The sequence below is a fragment of the Musca autumnalis genome, unplaced genomic scaffold (genome assembly GCF_047663935.1).
Source record: "Musca autumnalis isolate F117 unplaced genomic scaffold, ASM4766393v1 scaffold_3, whole genome shotgun sequence".
In the NCBI taxonomy this organism is placed as follows: Eukaryota; Metazoa; Arthropoda; class Insecta; order Diptera; family Muscidae; genus Musca; species Musca autumnalis.
In genome coordinates, this window is record NW_027411866.1 from 242,833,321 (window position 1) to 242,844,850 (window position 11,530).

Below are 11,530 nucleotides of genomic sequence, written 5' to 3' on the forward strand. Positions count from 1 at the left end.
TTTCGTCCTTTTTTCATTAAAAAACACAAAATTGTTAATATCGATGTAAGGAACTTTAAAGTGTGTGAGTTTTAGGCAAGTAATATAGTGGAATAATGTAAATGTGTTTATAATGTCAAAAATAGCTTAGGTTTTGCTGAAAGGACTTTAATTAAAAAGGATATACGACCATATTACCATAGTCGTTTAAGACAAGAATTCTTTTTTTCTACAATATTTGTAGAAAATTGTTTAAAATGGCTAAAAAACACTAACACAATTTTAATGTTTAAATTAATATGAACACGCTAATCTTCTTAGGAGAAATAGTGATAGACATTGGCAGTTTTATACATTGGAAAACTATATAGCACTATAGTATAAAAAGTGTTCTGGCTTGAGTATTTGATAAAAAGCTCAATAGTGGCGAATTAAGGACGTAGGAGATGAACGATACCAAGCAACGGTCCTGACCGGCTTTAACATAGCAAAGTCCAGGATTTATTTTGTTCTCTCTTTCATCTCAAGTGGACACTGACCTCCCCGTGGTGTCACCTGGGAAACTGTCTTAAACATCCGTTAACTTACCCCATCAAAACACCGCCTACTATGAAAAAACAAAGAAAAGGAAGAAAAACAAATCCCTATAAAGTTGACGACCCCCGCAAACGTTTTAGGGACTGCGAATCTGCACTTGGAATGTCAGGACTCTCTACAGAGCAGGTGCAGTTTACGCACTGGCGGATGTACTTGGTAAGTACAAAGCTAATATTATCACCTTAAAGGAAGTGAGATGGAACCGGGCAGACGTGAAAATCACAAACGATTGCGCACTGTATTATAGCTGTCATGAAACAAAACATGAGCTAGGTGTTGCGTTTTTTAACAACAGTCTCATCTACGCTTATGCCCCGACCGAAGAGAAAGATGAACTGACCACTACCCCGGCTATGCATATGACCGCTACCCTGGTCATGACATTAAGATTGTTCTAGGAGATTTTAATTCTAAAATTGGGAGGGAGAGTACCATTGGTCCCACGGTTGGTAAGTTCAGCCTTCATGGGGTAACATCCGACAACGGAATGAGGCTGATCGATTTTGCAGCGGCAAAAAAACATGGTAGTGAGCAGTACCAGGTTTCAACACCTCGACATACACAAGGCCACGTGGATATCCCTAGATAGGAAAATAAGAAAACAGATTGATCATGTTGTGATAAACGGAAGGCACTCGTCCAGTGTGTTAGATGTCCGATCGATTCTAGGAGCGAACATCGATTCAGACCACTTCCTAGTAGCAGCAAAGGTAGGCACTCGTCTTAATGTTGCGGCAAAAGTGCGATCTAAACCAGGACGGAAGCTTGATGTCGAGAAGCTCTAAACACAACAGATAGCACAAGCCTATTCCGCTCAACTGACCCTCGTGCTGGAAGACGGCACTACTTGTCCCGATAATATGGAAGGGCAGTGGCAAAGAATAGCCCACTCACTTCAAACTGCCGCAAAATCCGTGCTTGGGTACCAAAAACCACCACCTAAAAATCTATGGTACGATCAGGAGTGTCGTAAGGCTACTGAAGAAAAGAACGCGGCATACAGATCAACCCTGCATTCAGTAGCAACACGAACCGCAAAAGAAAAATATCGGGAGAAGAGGAGAAGCGTATTTTCAGAAGAAGAAAGAGCAAGAAAAATGAGAGCGTGAGAAACTCGAGATGTTTAGGAGTCAGAATGAAGTCCGAAAATTTTACCAGTGTGTAAAACATCAGACTGAAGGGTATGGTGCAGGCACATTCTCCCGCAGAGATCATGAAGGAATCTGGTAACTTATACAGATAGCGTAGTGAGGATCTGGAAGGAGCATTTCATGAAGATCTTAGTATTGAATATGCGCGGCGATGAAGATACATAAGAACCAATCGCAAACAACGGCGTTGAATGTCCACCACCTACCCGAAGCGAAGTAATGACAGCAATTAATCGGCTAAAAACAATAAAGCAGCAGGAGCTGATAGGCTGCCCGTCGAACTGTTCAAGACCGGTGGCGAAATGCTCATAAGGAGTATGCATCATTTAATTACCGAAATTTGGAAGGAAGAAAGCATACTCAACGATTGGAACCTCAGCCTCCTGTGTCCCGTACATAAGAAAGCAGACAAGACGGTGTGTACAAACTACGGAGGCATAAGTCAGCTACCAATCGCATACATAGTGCTGTCGAGCGTACTGTGTGAACGTCTAAAATCCATGGTCAATGAAATAATCGGGTCATACCAATGTGGTTTTAGACCTGGTAAATCGACAATTGAACAAATCTTTACACTGCATCAAATACCAATGCGGTCTTAGACCTGGTAAATCGACAATTGACCAAATCTTCACAATGCGCTAAATACTGGAGAAGAACCACGAGAGACAGATCGACACATACCGCCTGTTTGTCGACTATAAGGCCGTCTTCGACAGCCCAATTCGATCAAAGGTGTTTCAAGCCATGTCTGAGTTTGGTATCCCTGCAAAACAGATAAGATTATGCAGGATGACATTGGCCAATACAAGATTAGCTGTTAAAGTATAAATAACCTCTCGGAACCTTTTGAAACAAAACGAGGTTTCAGGCAAGGTGACAGCCTATCATGAAATAAGAACTTCTGGTACAAAGAATTCGGTTAAATAACAGTGTTGATAACAGTAAAAATACTTCAATTACGGATGTCTCCTTACATGGAAACTACGCAAAAACGTAGACCTCGGACTGCAACATGTTTGTTAGAAGAATTTTTGCCACACCTTACCATGTTAGTGGGTGCCACCGTGGTGCAATGGTATGCACGCCCGCCTTGCGCGCAGAAGGTCGCGGGTTCGATTCTCCGGCCAAGCAACATCAAACATTTTTCAACGGTGGCAAAATACCCCTCAGTAATGTTGGCGACATTTCCTGAGTATTTCAGCCATGTAAAACTTCCCTACAAGTGGTGTCTTTAGACACGCCGTTCGGACTCGGCTATAAACAGTAGGTCCCATATCATTGAGCTAAATATGAATCGGAGTGCACTCATTGATATGAGAGAAGTCTCCCTTGTCCATTCTGGGATGTTTGTGGAACTAACATGGGAATATACCATGTTAGTGCGACTACTGTGCATTGTGACGTGATTCATTGTAACCCCTTTTGTTCTCTCTTTTATTACCTCTGCCTCATTTGCTGGTTACACTCATCTGTCTGTTTGTATGTCCATATGCGAATCGATTGGCATGTCGCGTGATTATTGGTGAACATTCTATGTTGAAGTTGCTAGAACAGCTTATTCATATGTGATAGAGTATAAATACGGGAGAGTAGGAGGTGGGCGAGTTGAGTTGTAATTCAGACCGCGAATAAAAATCATCAGTGAAATAAAGAGTAACCTGAATATAGTATGACTGTGTGATTACTAGAGTTAAGATGTGTGCTTAGTAACGAAGTAAAGTTCTGCATGAATAAGAGAATAATGTCAATATAGCATTGCGAAAATCAGATCAGATTTTGATATAGCATCAATACGCATATTTTGCCAAATTTGGGTATTTTGGTTTTGATCCTATTTTCACCAATTTTTATAGGATTTGTTTTTTATTTTTAGCCTCAACAATGAACTGGTAAAGTTTTTTCATCGATTGGACCCAAATTTTCGTGATTCACCATTGGCCCCATACATATTACAATGGAATCAAAGATCGATGGGTTGGCATGTGTTAATGTTAAAATTTCATATATAAAGTTTTTGAATTAAATAGAAAAAATTAGGGAGCTGGAGTTCCAAAATATTTTTTGGGTCGCCTTAATATAGACATTCAAAAGAGAAAAATGTGCCTCATCGAAATAATGGTTTTAGACCCCAAATCCCTTTAAGACAATTTGGAGTTGATTTAGCCATACCTGTCTGTCTCTCTGGTTGCGGCGCACGATAACTCTCAACCGATTGGATCCAAAATTTGGCCTTTGTAATACTTTGTCCAAACTTAGTACACTCCTTCGGATAACTCCCCAAAAATTTTAAACAGCCCTAGGGCACCAAGTACTACACTTGGCTGGAGTGCTCGATAGCTCGAACGGATCAGCCGATTCGGTCCAAAATTTGGCCCTCGTAATATTTTTTCCAAACATACTTTAAGTTCAAGGAAGAGTAAACTCACATCTGTCCACTTCCCCACAAAAGCGCAAAATAATCTTGAATGGAGCCAGCGAATTGGGGTCAAACCTTGGATCTCCTAATATTTTGTCCAAATTTAGTTTAATTACGAAAATGGTCAACAACGGTCTTTTCCTTAGGATACCTCCCCCACAAAAGTTCAAAATAGGTCCAGGTGTTGGCATATCCCCCATATAACGGTACCTCCCGGGTGACGTAGGGGATGGAAGATACCGAGGAACGGTCCTGACCGGCATTAACATGACAAAGCCCAGGATTTATCTTGGTCCCTCTTTCATCTCAAGTGGACACTGACCTCCCCGTGGTGTCACCTGGAGTACTGCCTTTAACACCCATTAAAGGTAGTGAGCTAACACGTGCCGCGCGTTCACCCAAAATACCGTTAAAAACTAGGGTTTGGGCGTCGGGTTAGTAACCCTCCCATAGAAAAAACAGCCTACTATGAAAAAACGAAAGAAAAGAAAAACAAACCCCTATAAAGTTGACGAACCCCGCCAACGTTTTAAGGACCATGATCTACGAATCTGCAACTGGAATGTTGGCACTCTTTATAGAGAAGGTGCAGTTGGCAGATGTACTTGAAAAGTACAAAGCCGACATTACTGCCATACAGGAAATACGATGGAACGGGAAAGGCGTCACAACAACACCAAAAGGTGACGCAATGCATGACACAAAGCATGAGTTTGGTTGCGGATTTGTAGTAGGTCGATGGATAGACTTTGCAGGGTAAGCTGATAGATTTTGCGGGTTAGTTAGCAGTACCAGATTTAAGCATCTCGATATTCATAAGGGCACCGACTGTCGCCAGATCAAAGAAGAAGAAATCAAATTAATGACGTTGTGATAGATGGAAGACATGCATCAAGCGTGTTGGATGTGCGATCATTCCGAGGTGCAAACATAGACTTGGATTCCAGAGACCTCCAACAAGGAATCCATGGTATGACCAGGAGTGCCGTGCTGCTACCGAAGAGAAAAATGCGGCATATAGGGCTACTTTACAATCAGTAGCAACGTAGCGCACGAGAGAGGTATCGGGAGAAAAGGAGAGAGAGGAGAAATGTCTTCCGCAGGAAAATGAGAGATGGAAAAGCGGGAGTGTTAACAAATCGAGATGTACAGGAGACAGAATGAAGTCCGAAAATTCTACCAAAAGAGTGAAACATCAACCTGATGGCTTTGGAACTGGCACATCCTCCTGTAGAGACCAGCAAGGTAATCTGGTAAATGATACAGATAGTGTGCTAAGGATATGGAAAGAGCATTTTTCCAAACTGTTGGTATCCAATAGTAGCGAAGTCCACGAAGATACCACAGATCCAATCCCAGAAGATGGTATTGAATGTATACCACCCGGCCAAGACGAGGTAAAGACAGCAATAAACCGGCTGACGAATAATAAGGCAGCAGTAGCAGATGGCCTACCAGCCGAGCTGTTTAAAACCAGAGGCGACACGCTGATAAGATGTGTGCATTAGCTAGTTAGCTCCACCTGGCAGGAAGAACGCGTACCCGGCGATTGGAACCTGAGCATCCTGTGTCCCGTCCATAAGAAAGGAGATACGACTTTATGCTCCAACTATAGGGGCATAAGTCTTCTGCCTATCGCCTACAAGATAGTGTCAGGGATATTGTTCGGACCACTAAAGCCCATGGTCAAGGAATCATTGGACCATTCCAATGCAGCTTCAGACCTGACAAGTCCACCATTGACCAGATATTTACGCTGCGGCAAATCTTGGAGAAGACCCAAGAGATCGACACCTACCACCTTTTTGTCGATTATATAATAAAGCAGCCTTCGACAGCCCGCTACGTTTAAAGGTATTCCAAGCCTAAGTTTTGTAGCAAAAGAGGTTTTTAACATCCTGCTAGAAAAGGTCATACGGGAGGCAAACGTCAAAAGAAGTAGCACAATCTACACCAATAGCCACATCTTATTTGCTTATGCTGATGATATAGACATCATGGGACGATCAGTAAAAGAAGTAACCGATATCTTTGTGAAGGTCGAATGAGAATCTGTTAAAGTGGGTCTGCCGGTAAACGGTGAGAAGACCATGTTAATGGTGTCGACGCGCAATGCGTCCATTCAGATCGGACCAACTGTTGAAGTTGGTTCATATAATTTTGAGGTAGTAAAAGACTTCGTATACCTCGGCAACGCCGTAAACACAACAAACGACATCAGTTGTGAAATAAAAAGGAGAATTGTATTGGCCAGCAGATGCTACTTTGGCTTAAGTAAGCACTTAAAAACAAAGCCACAACTCGTCAAACAAAAATAACGCTTTACAAAACACTGATACTACCCGGGCAGATGTATGGTGCCGACGCCTGGGTACTTGCGTAAGCAGATAAGGTAGTGCTTGCTACGAGCTGTATCTGCTATTCAACGACATCAATATAGTTAAACGTATCGAGATGCAGCGATTGCGTTGGCTAGGCCATATAATAAGAATGAGCGATGATGAACCTGCTAAAAAGGCGTATAAATTCGAGCCACATGGCGCACAATGGTTCAGGAATCGATTTCCCTGGCCAAAAATCAAAATTTTGTTTTGTAACAGATATTTAATTTCTATATGGGATTCCATAGTAAACATATTGAAACTAAGGAAACCAAAAAATTAGGTCAAAATATTGGAAGGTGCGGGCGTGGGTTGCCCCTAAAGACGAAAATTTTTCCAAATTTTGAGAAATACGTAATTTTTGAAAACTTCTGGAGAAAGAAATAGCTATTTCTCGGAAACTATAACATAAATTGCGTTCGCTGTTTTTTTGTTAGGTAGGTAGGATTGTGGCCTTTAAAAATAAATTAAACAAATTACCGTAGCGTTTACACAACATGAGCTATTTTATTTTTCCTCAGGTACTAAATATTATTTTAAAAACCTTGCGGAAGATGCAGAAGCCGCTGCAGGCTCTAACAACATGCGATCATTACACCAACTCATTGGGCGTTTGGCGAACACTTATACATCCCGTACAGCAATAGTTAAAGATGACGGCGGCAATCTAATCACATGCGTCGAAGGCCAAACAAAAAGATGGCGCGAGCACTTTATACGTGTAAGTAATGTGGATACACCAGAGTCACAAGAAAATATTGAACAAAGTCAAATAGAAACCGCTCCTAACTCTGGCATATCAACCGAAACTCCAAGCATTGAAGAGGTGATTCACTCTATTGTCAAACTAAAAAGGAACAAGGCACCTGGAGAGGACGGAATTCCTCCAGAACTGCTACAAACAAACCCAGCAGCAGCAGCAGCAATTTTACATCCCCACCTTCAAGCTGCATGGACAAACGAAAGTCTCCCAATCTCATGGACCGAAGGTGCGATAATAAAACTGCCGAAAAAAAATGATCTGACCAATTGCGTCAATTGGAGAGGTATAACTCTCCTTAACACCATATATAAGATTTTAGCACTGGTCATAAACAATAGATTAGATCCCATCGAAAAACTTTTAAGAGATGAGCAAGCTGGATTCCGCCCACATAGAAACTGCCTGGACCAAACTAACACTTTAAGAATAATTATCGAACAGTCCATTGAGTTCCGAACGCCATTGTACCTAGTGTTCATAGACTTTAGAAAAGCCTTTGACACAATCTCCCGTAGTGCCATATGGAATGCACTAAAAACTAAAGGGGTGCCAGAAAAGATTATATCAATAATAAAGGCAATGTATTCCAACGCATATTTACATGTACGTCACAAGGGCTTAAAGAGTGAACCCTTTACCACAAATGCTGGCGTAAAACAAGGATGCCCACTATCTCCATTGTTATTCGCGGTGGTATTGGACGAAATTATGCTAAAGTTAGAAAAGAAAAAACGCGGTATCGTCTGGAGTTTCAAAAAAAGACTGGAAGATTTGGATTTTGCGGACGTCATATGCCTACTTTCGCATAATTTCCATGATATGCAAGGAAAACTGGACGAATTAGTCGCACTGGCAGCGAAAGCAGGTCTTGGAATCAACATAGAAAAGACTCTTGCGATGAGAATTAACTACAGCACAGATGCACCGTTCAAAATTTGTAATAAAAATGTAAGATACGTGGAAAGCTTCTGCTATTTGGGCTGTATAATGTCAGTAACAAATGGAGTAGAAGACGATGTCTGCAACAGACTAAACAAGGCAAGATCTGCATTCGGACGCCTGAGCAAAACCTGGCGCTCAACGCAAATCTCAAAAAACACGAAACTTCGAATTTTCAACTCCTGTGTGAAATCTACCCTCTTGTATGGAAGCGAAACGTGGCTTATGAACAACAACATAAACCAGCGGATACAAGTATTTGTGAACAAATGTCTACAAATAATATGCAGAATATTTTGGCCAAAGACCATATTAAACGAGGACCTGCTCAGGATAACTAGACAAGAACCGATGGCGCGACAAATATGCAGACGAAAATGGAATTGGATTGGCCACACCCTCAGAAAGAACGAGGAGAGTATCCCAAGAATGGCTCTTGAATGGAATCCCCAAGGAAGCAGGAGGCCAGGTCGACCGAAAATGACGTGGCGAAGAACTATTTTGAATGAACTAAAAACCATAAATAAATCTTATGATGATATAAAAATGATATGTAATGATAGGATAGGTTGGAATAATCTTGTAGAAGCACTATGTTCCCAAGTGGAATAAATAAATAAAGGAAAAAAAAACTAAATATTATGAAATTCCAAATTTAGTGGACTAGAACTTTTGTGGAACAACATGGAACAATGTTCTGTTTCCACAGAAATATGCCCGAAAGTCTCCTCTTTTAGCTCCTTCCGGCCGTTTAACACTTTTTTAAATTTATTGAAATTACATGGGTAAAAATATGTGTTTTTCCATACCAATTCCCATATGAATTACAGCTTTTTTACACAAATTAAAATTTTTTGGAGTATATGAGTTTTCATATGAGTTATATAAGTTTTATGAACACCCAGGGAGCATTTTATTTTAATTTTTGAAAAAATTTAAATTTTTTGCATTTTTAATGTGAAAAATTTGTGAAAAAAATTTTTAATTTTTTTTCGAAAAAAATTTTTTAATTTTTTTGGCATTTTTATAGTTTATATATTGGCGTTTGACCATCTTTAATATATAAGAAGATATAAAAACACAAAAGCACTGATATTTTGATGAAAAATAGTAAAAAATTCAAAAGTTTAACTTTGACATTGAATTCCTCTGCAACTACCAGACCGAATTTGACCGGTTTAATTCACCGGAAAGCTGATTGTGTTATCTGTCTAACAAAAAAAGAATTGTGAAAATATCTCTATCCGTTCAAAAGTTACAGAATTTTGACCAGGAAAAAACGATTCTGAACCACTGTGTGGCGGTGCACGCAGAATTGGCAGGCCAAAGAATAGATGGCGGAAACAAGTGGATAAAGAGATGGCAGAGAGAGAGGCAGAGAGAATTGGATATCTTTTCTTAGTTCGGTCTATGGAACAAATGTTCTGTAATGGGCCAGCTAAGTAAGTATGTAACGGTACCTCCCGATTTTCGGTATTTTTAGGATTTTATCTACATGTTTTCACCGAGCTACCAGTAATTTGACATTTGAGGTTCCGAGTGGTCACAAAGTATCTTCATTAAAAATTGTCAATTTGGGTCCATGTTTTGGTATAGCCCCCACATTACGGTACCTCCCGACTTTTTGTTATTTTGAACATTTTACCTACATTTGTTAACCGCACTACCAGTTATTTGACATTTGAGGTTCCAAATGGTCCCAAAATATATGCACCAAACATTAATAACATAGGTCCGCGCTTTCGTATAGCCCCCACATAATGGTACTTCCCGACTTCGGTTTTTTGAGGATTTTAGCTAATTTTTCTTGATTGAACTACCTTTTGTTGGACACTTGAGCCTCGCAATGGTCGCAAAACGTCTCCATCATAAATTGCCCACAAATTTGTTAGGTATGCATACAATTTGTTTAGGATGTAAATGTTATAAACTTACCTTTACCGAAGCCCTTCCTATATTATATACAAATCCAATGATATTTTCCATCAACAATATGTCAACAACTAAATAAAATTTTACAATTAAATCTCGGCAATTTATTAATAATAAATCTCTATGTGCTCTGTGGCATTTTAATGTATTTTTAAATTGAAAAGCCGTTGTTGGTTTTTGTTTATTAAAATGCCGTACACAATAAAACAAAATTGAATTTATTATAGGGAACTAATTAAAAACATGTTATTAAATAAATTATAGTTGTTCGAGCATGACATATTGTTGGTGTTGTTGTTGGTTGATTGTTATTATAACCACAAATGAGGAAATAAAACACAGGTAATTGTTTACAGTATGTTGTTGTTGTTATTATAGACTTTGAATGAGAGACTGGGGATCAGACATTAAAGCCAGACTCATTAATTTTTATGGTTTTAATACTCTTCAAAGTACATATGGGGGGGGGGGATATTTTCATTATGGGGATGGGAGGTGGGAAAAGAATTATGGGATCCTGTGTGGGGCGTAAAGGGATTGAGTTTTGTAAATGGTTATGTTTATTTATTTTTATTATTTTAAATTTACTTTATATGGGATTTTTGTTTTAATAATGGACTGTGCATTTTTGTATTTTTTCATTTGATTTTATTTATAAATTTCTGGTTTTTATGATTCATTAATTTTTATTTTTTTCTTTCTATCCAAACAACAAATGGTTTGTTAAGTGTTTCGGGTGTGTGTGCGGATCTTTAATCCCTACATTTTATGCTTTCACATCAAATTAAAAATTTGTATAGGTTTTTTGTTTGCAATTAAAATTGTTCTGAATGTATGTTATTATTTGTTATTAATTATTGGAGTTTCCATTTAAAAATATAATGATTCTTTCCGACTTTTGTTTTTTTTTTCACAAAAACAAAATATATAGTCAATATAAAATTAAAAACATATTAAAATTTAAATCTACATGAAACTCTAGGTTAATTTGAGTTTTAATGGGAAAGCGGAGAATGTTGAGAATAATTGTGAATGTAAATAAAATCATGTAACTATGTATGTATAACATGTAAATATGAACCCCACACCACCACAGTGACAATATTTTGTAAACGTTTAATAAATGGATATTTAAAGATTATTTTTTATGGACAGGAATTGTTTAAAGAATATTTTTTATTGGGCCTGAAGACCAATAAACGTGGATTTTTTAAAGAATATTTTTCATGGACCATTAGACCAATAAACGTGGATTTTTTAAAGAATATTTTTCATGGACCATTAGACCAATAAACGTGAATTTTTTAAAGAATATTTTTCATGGACCATTAGACCAATAAACGTGGATTTTTTAAAGAATATTTTTCAT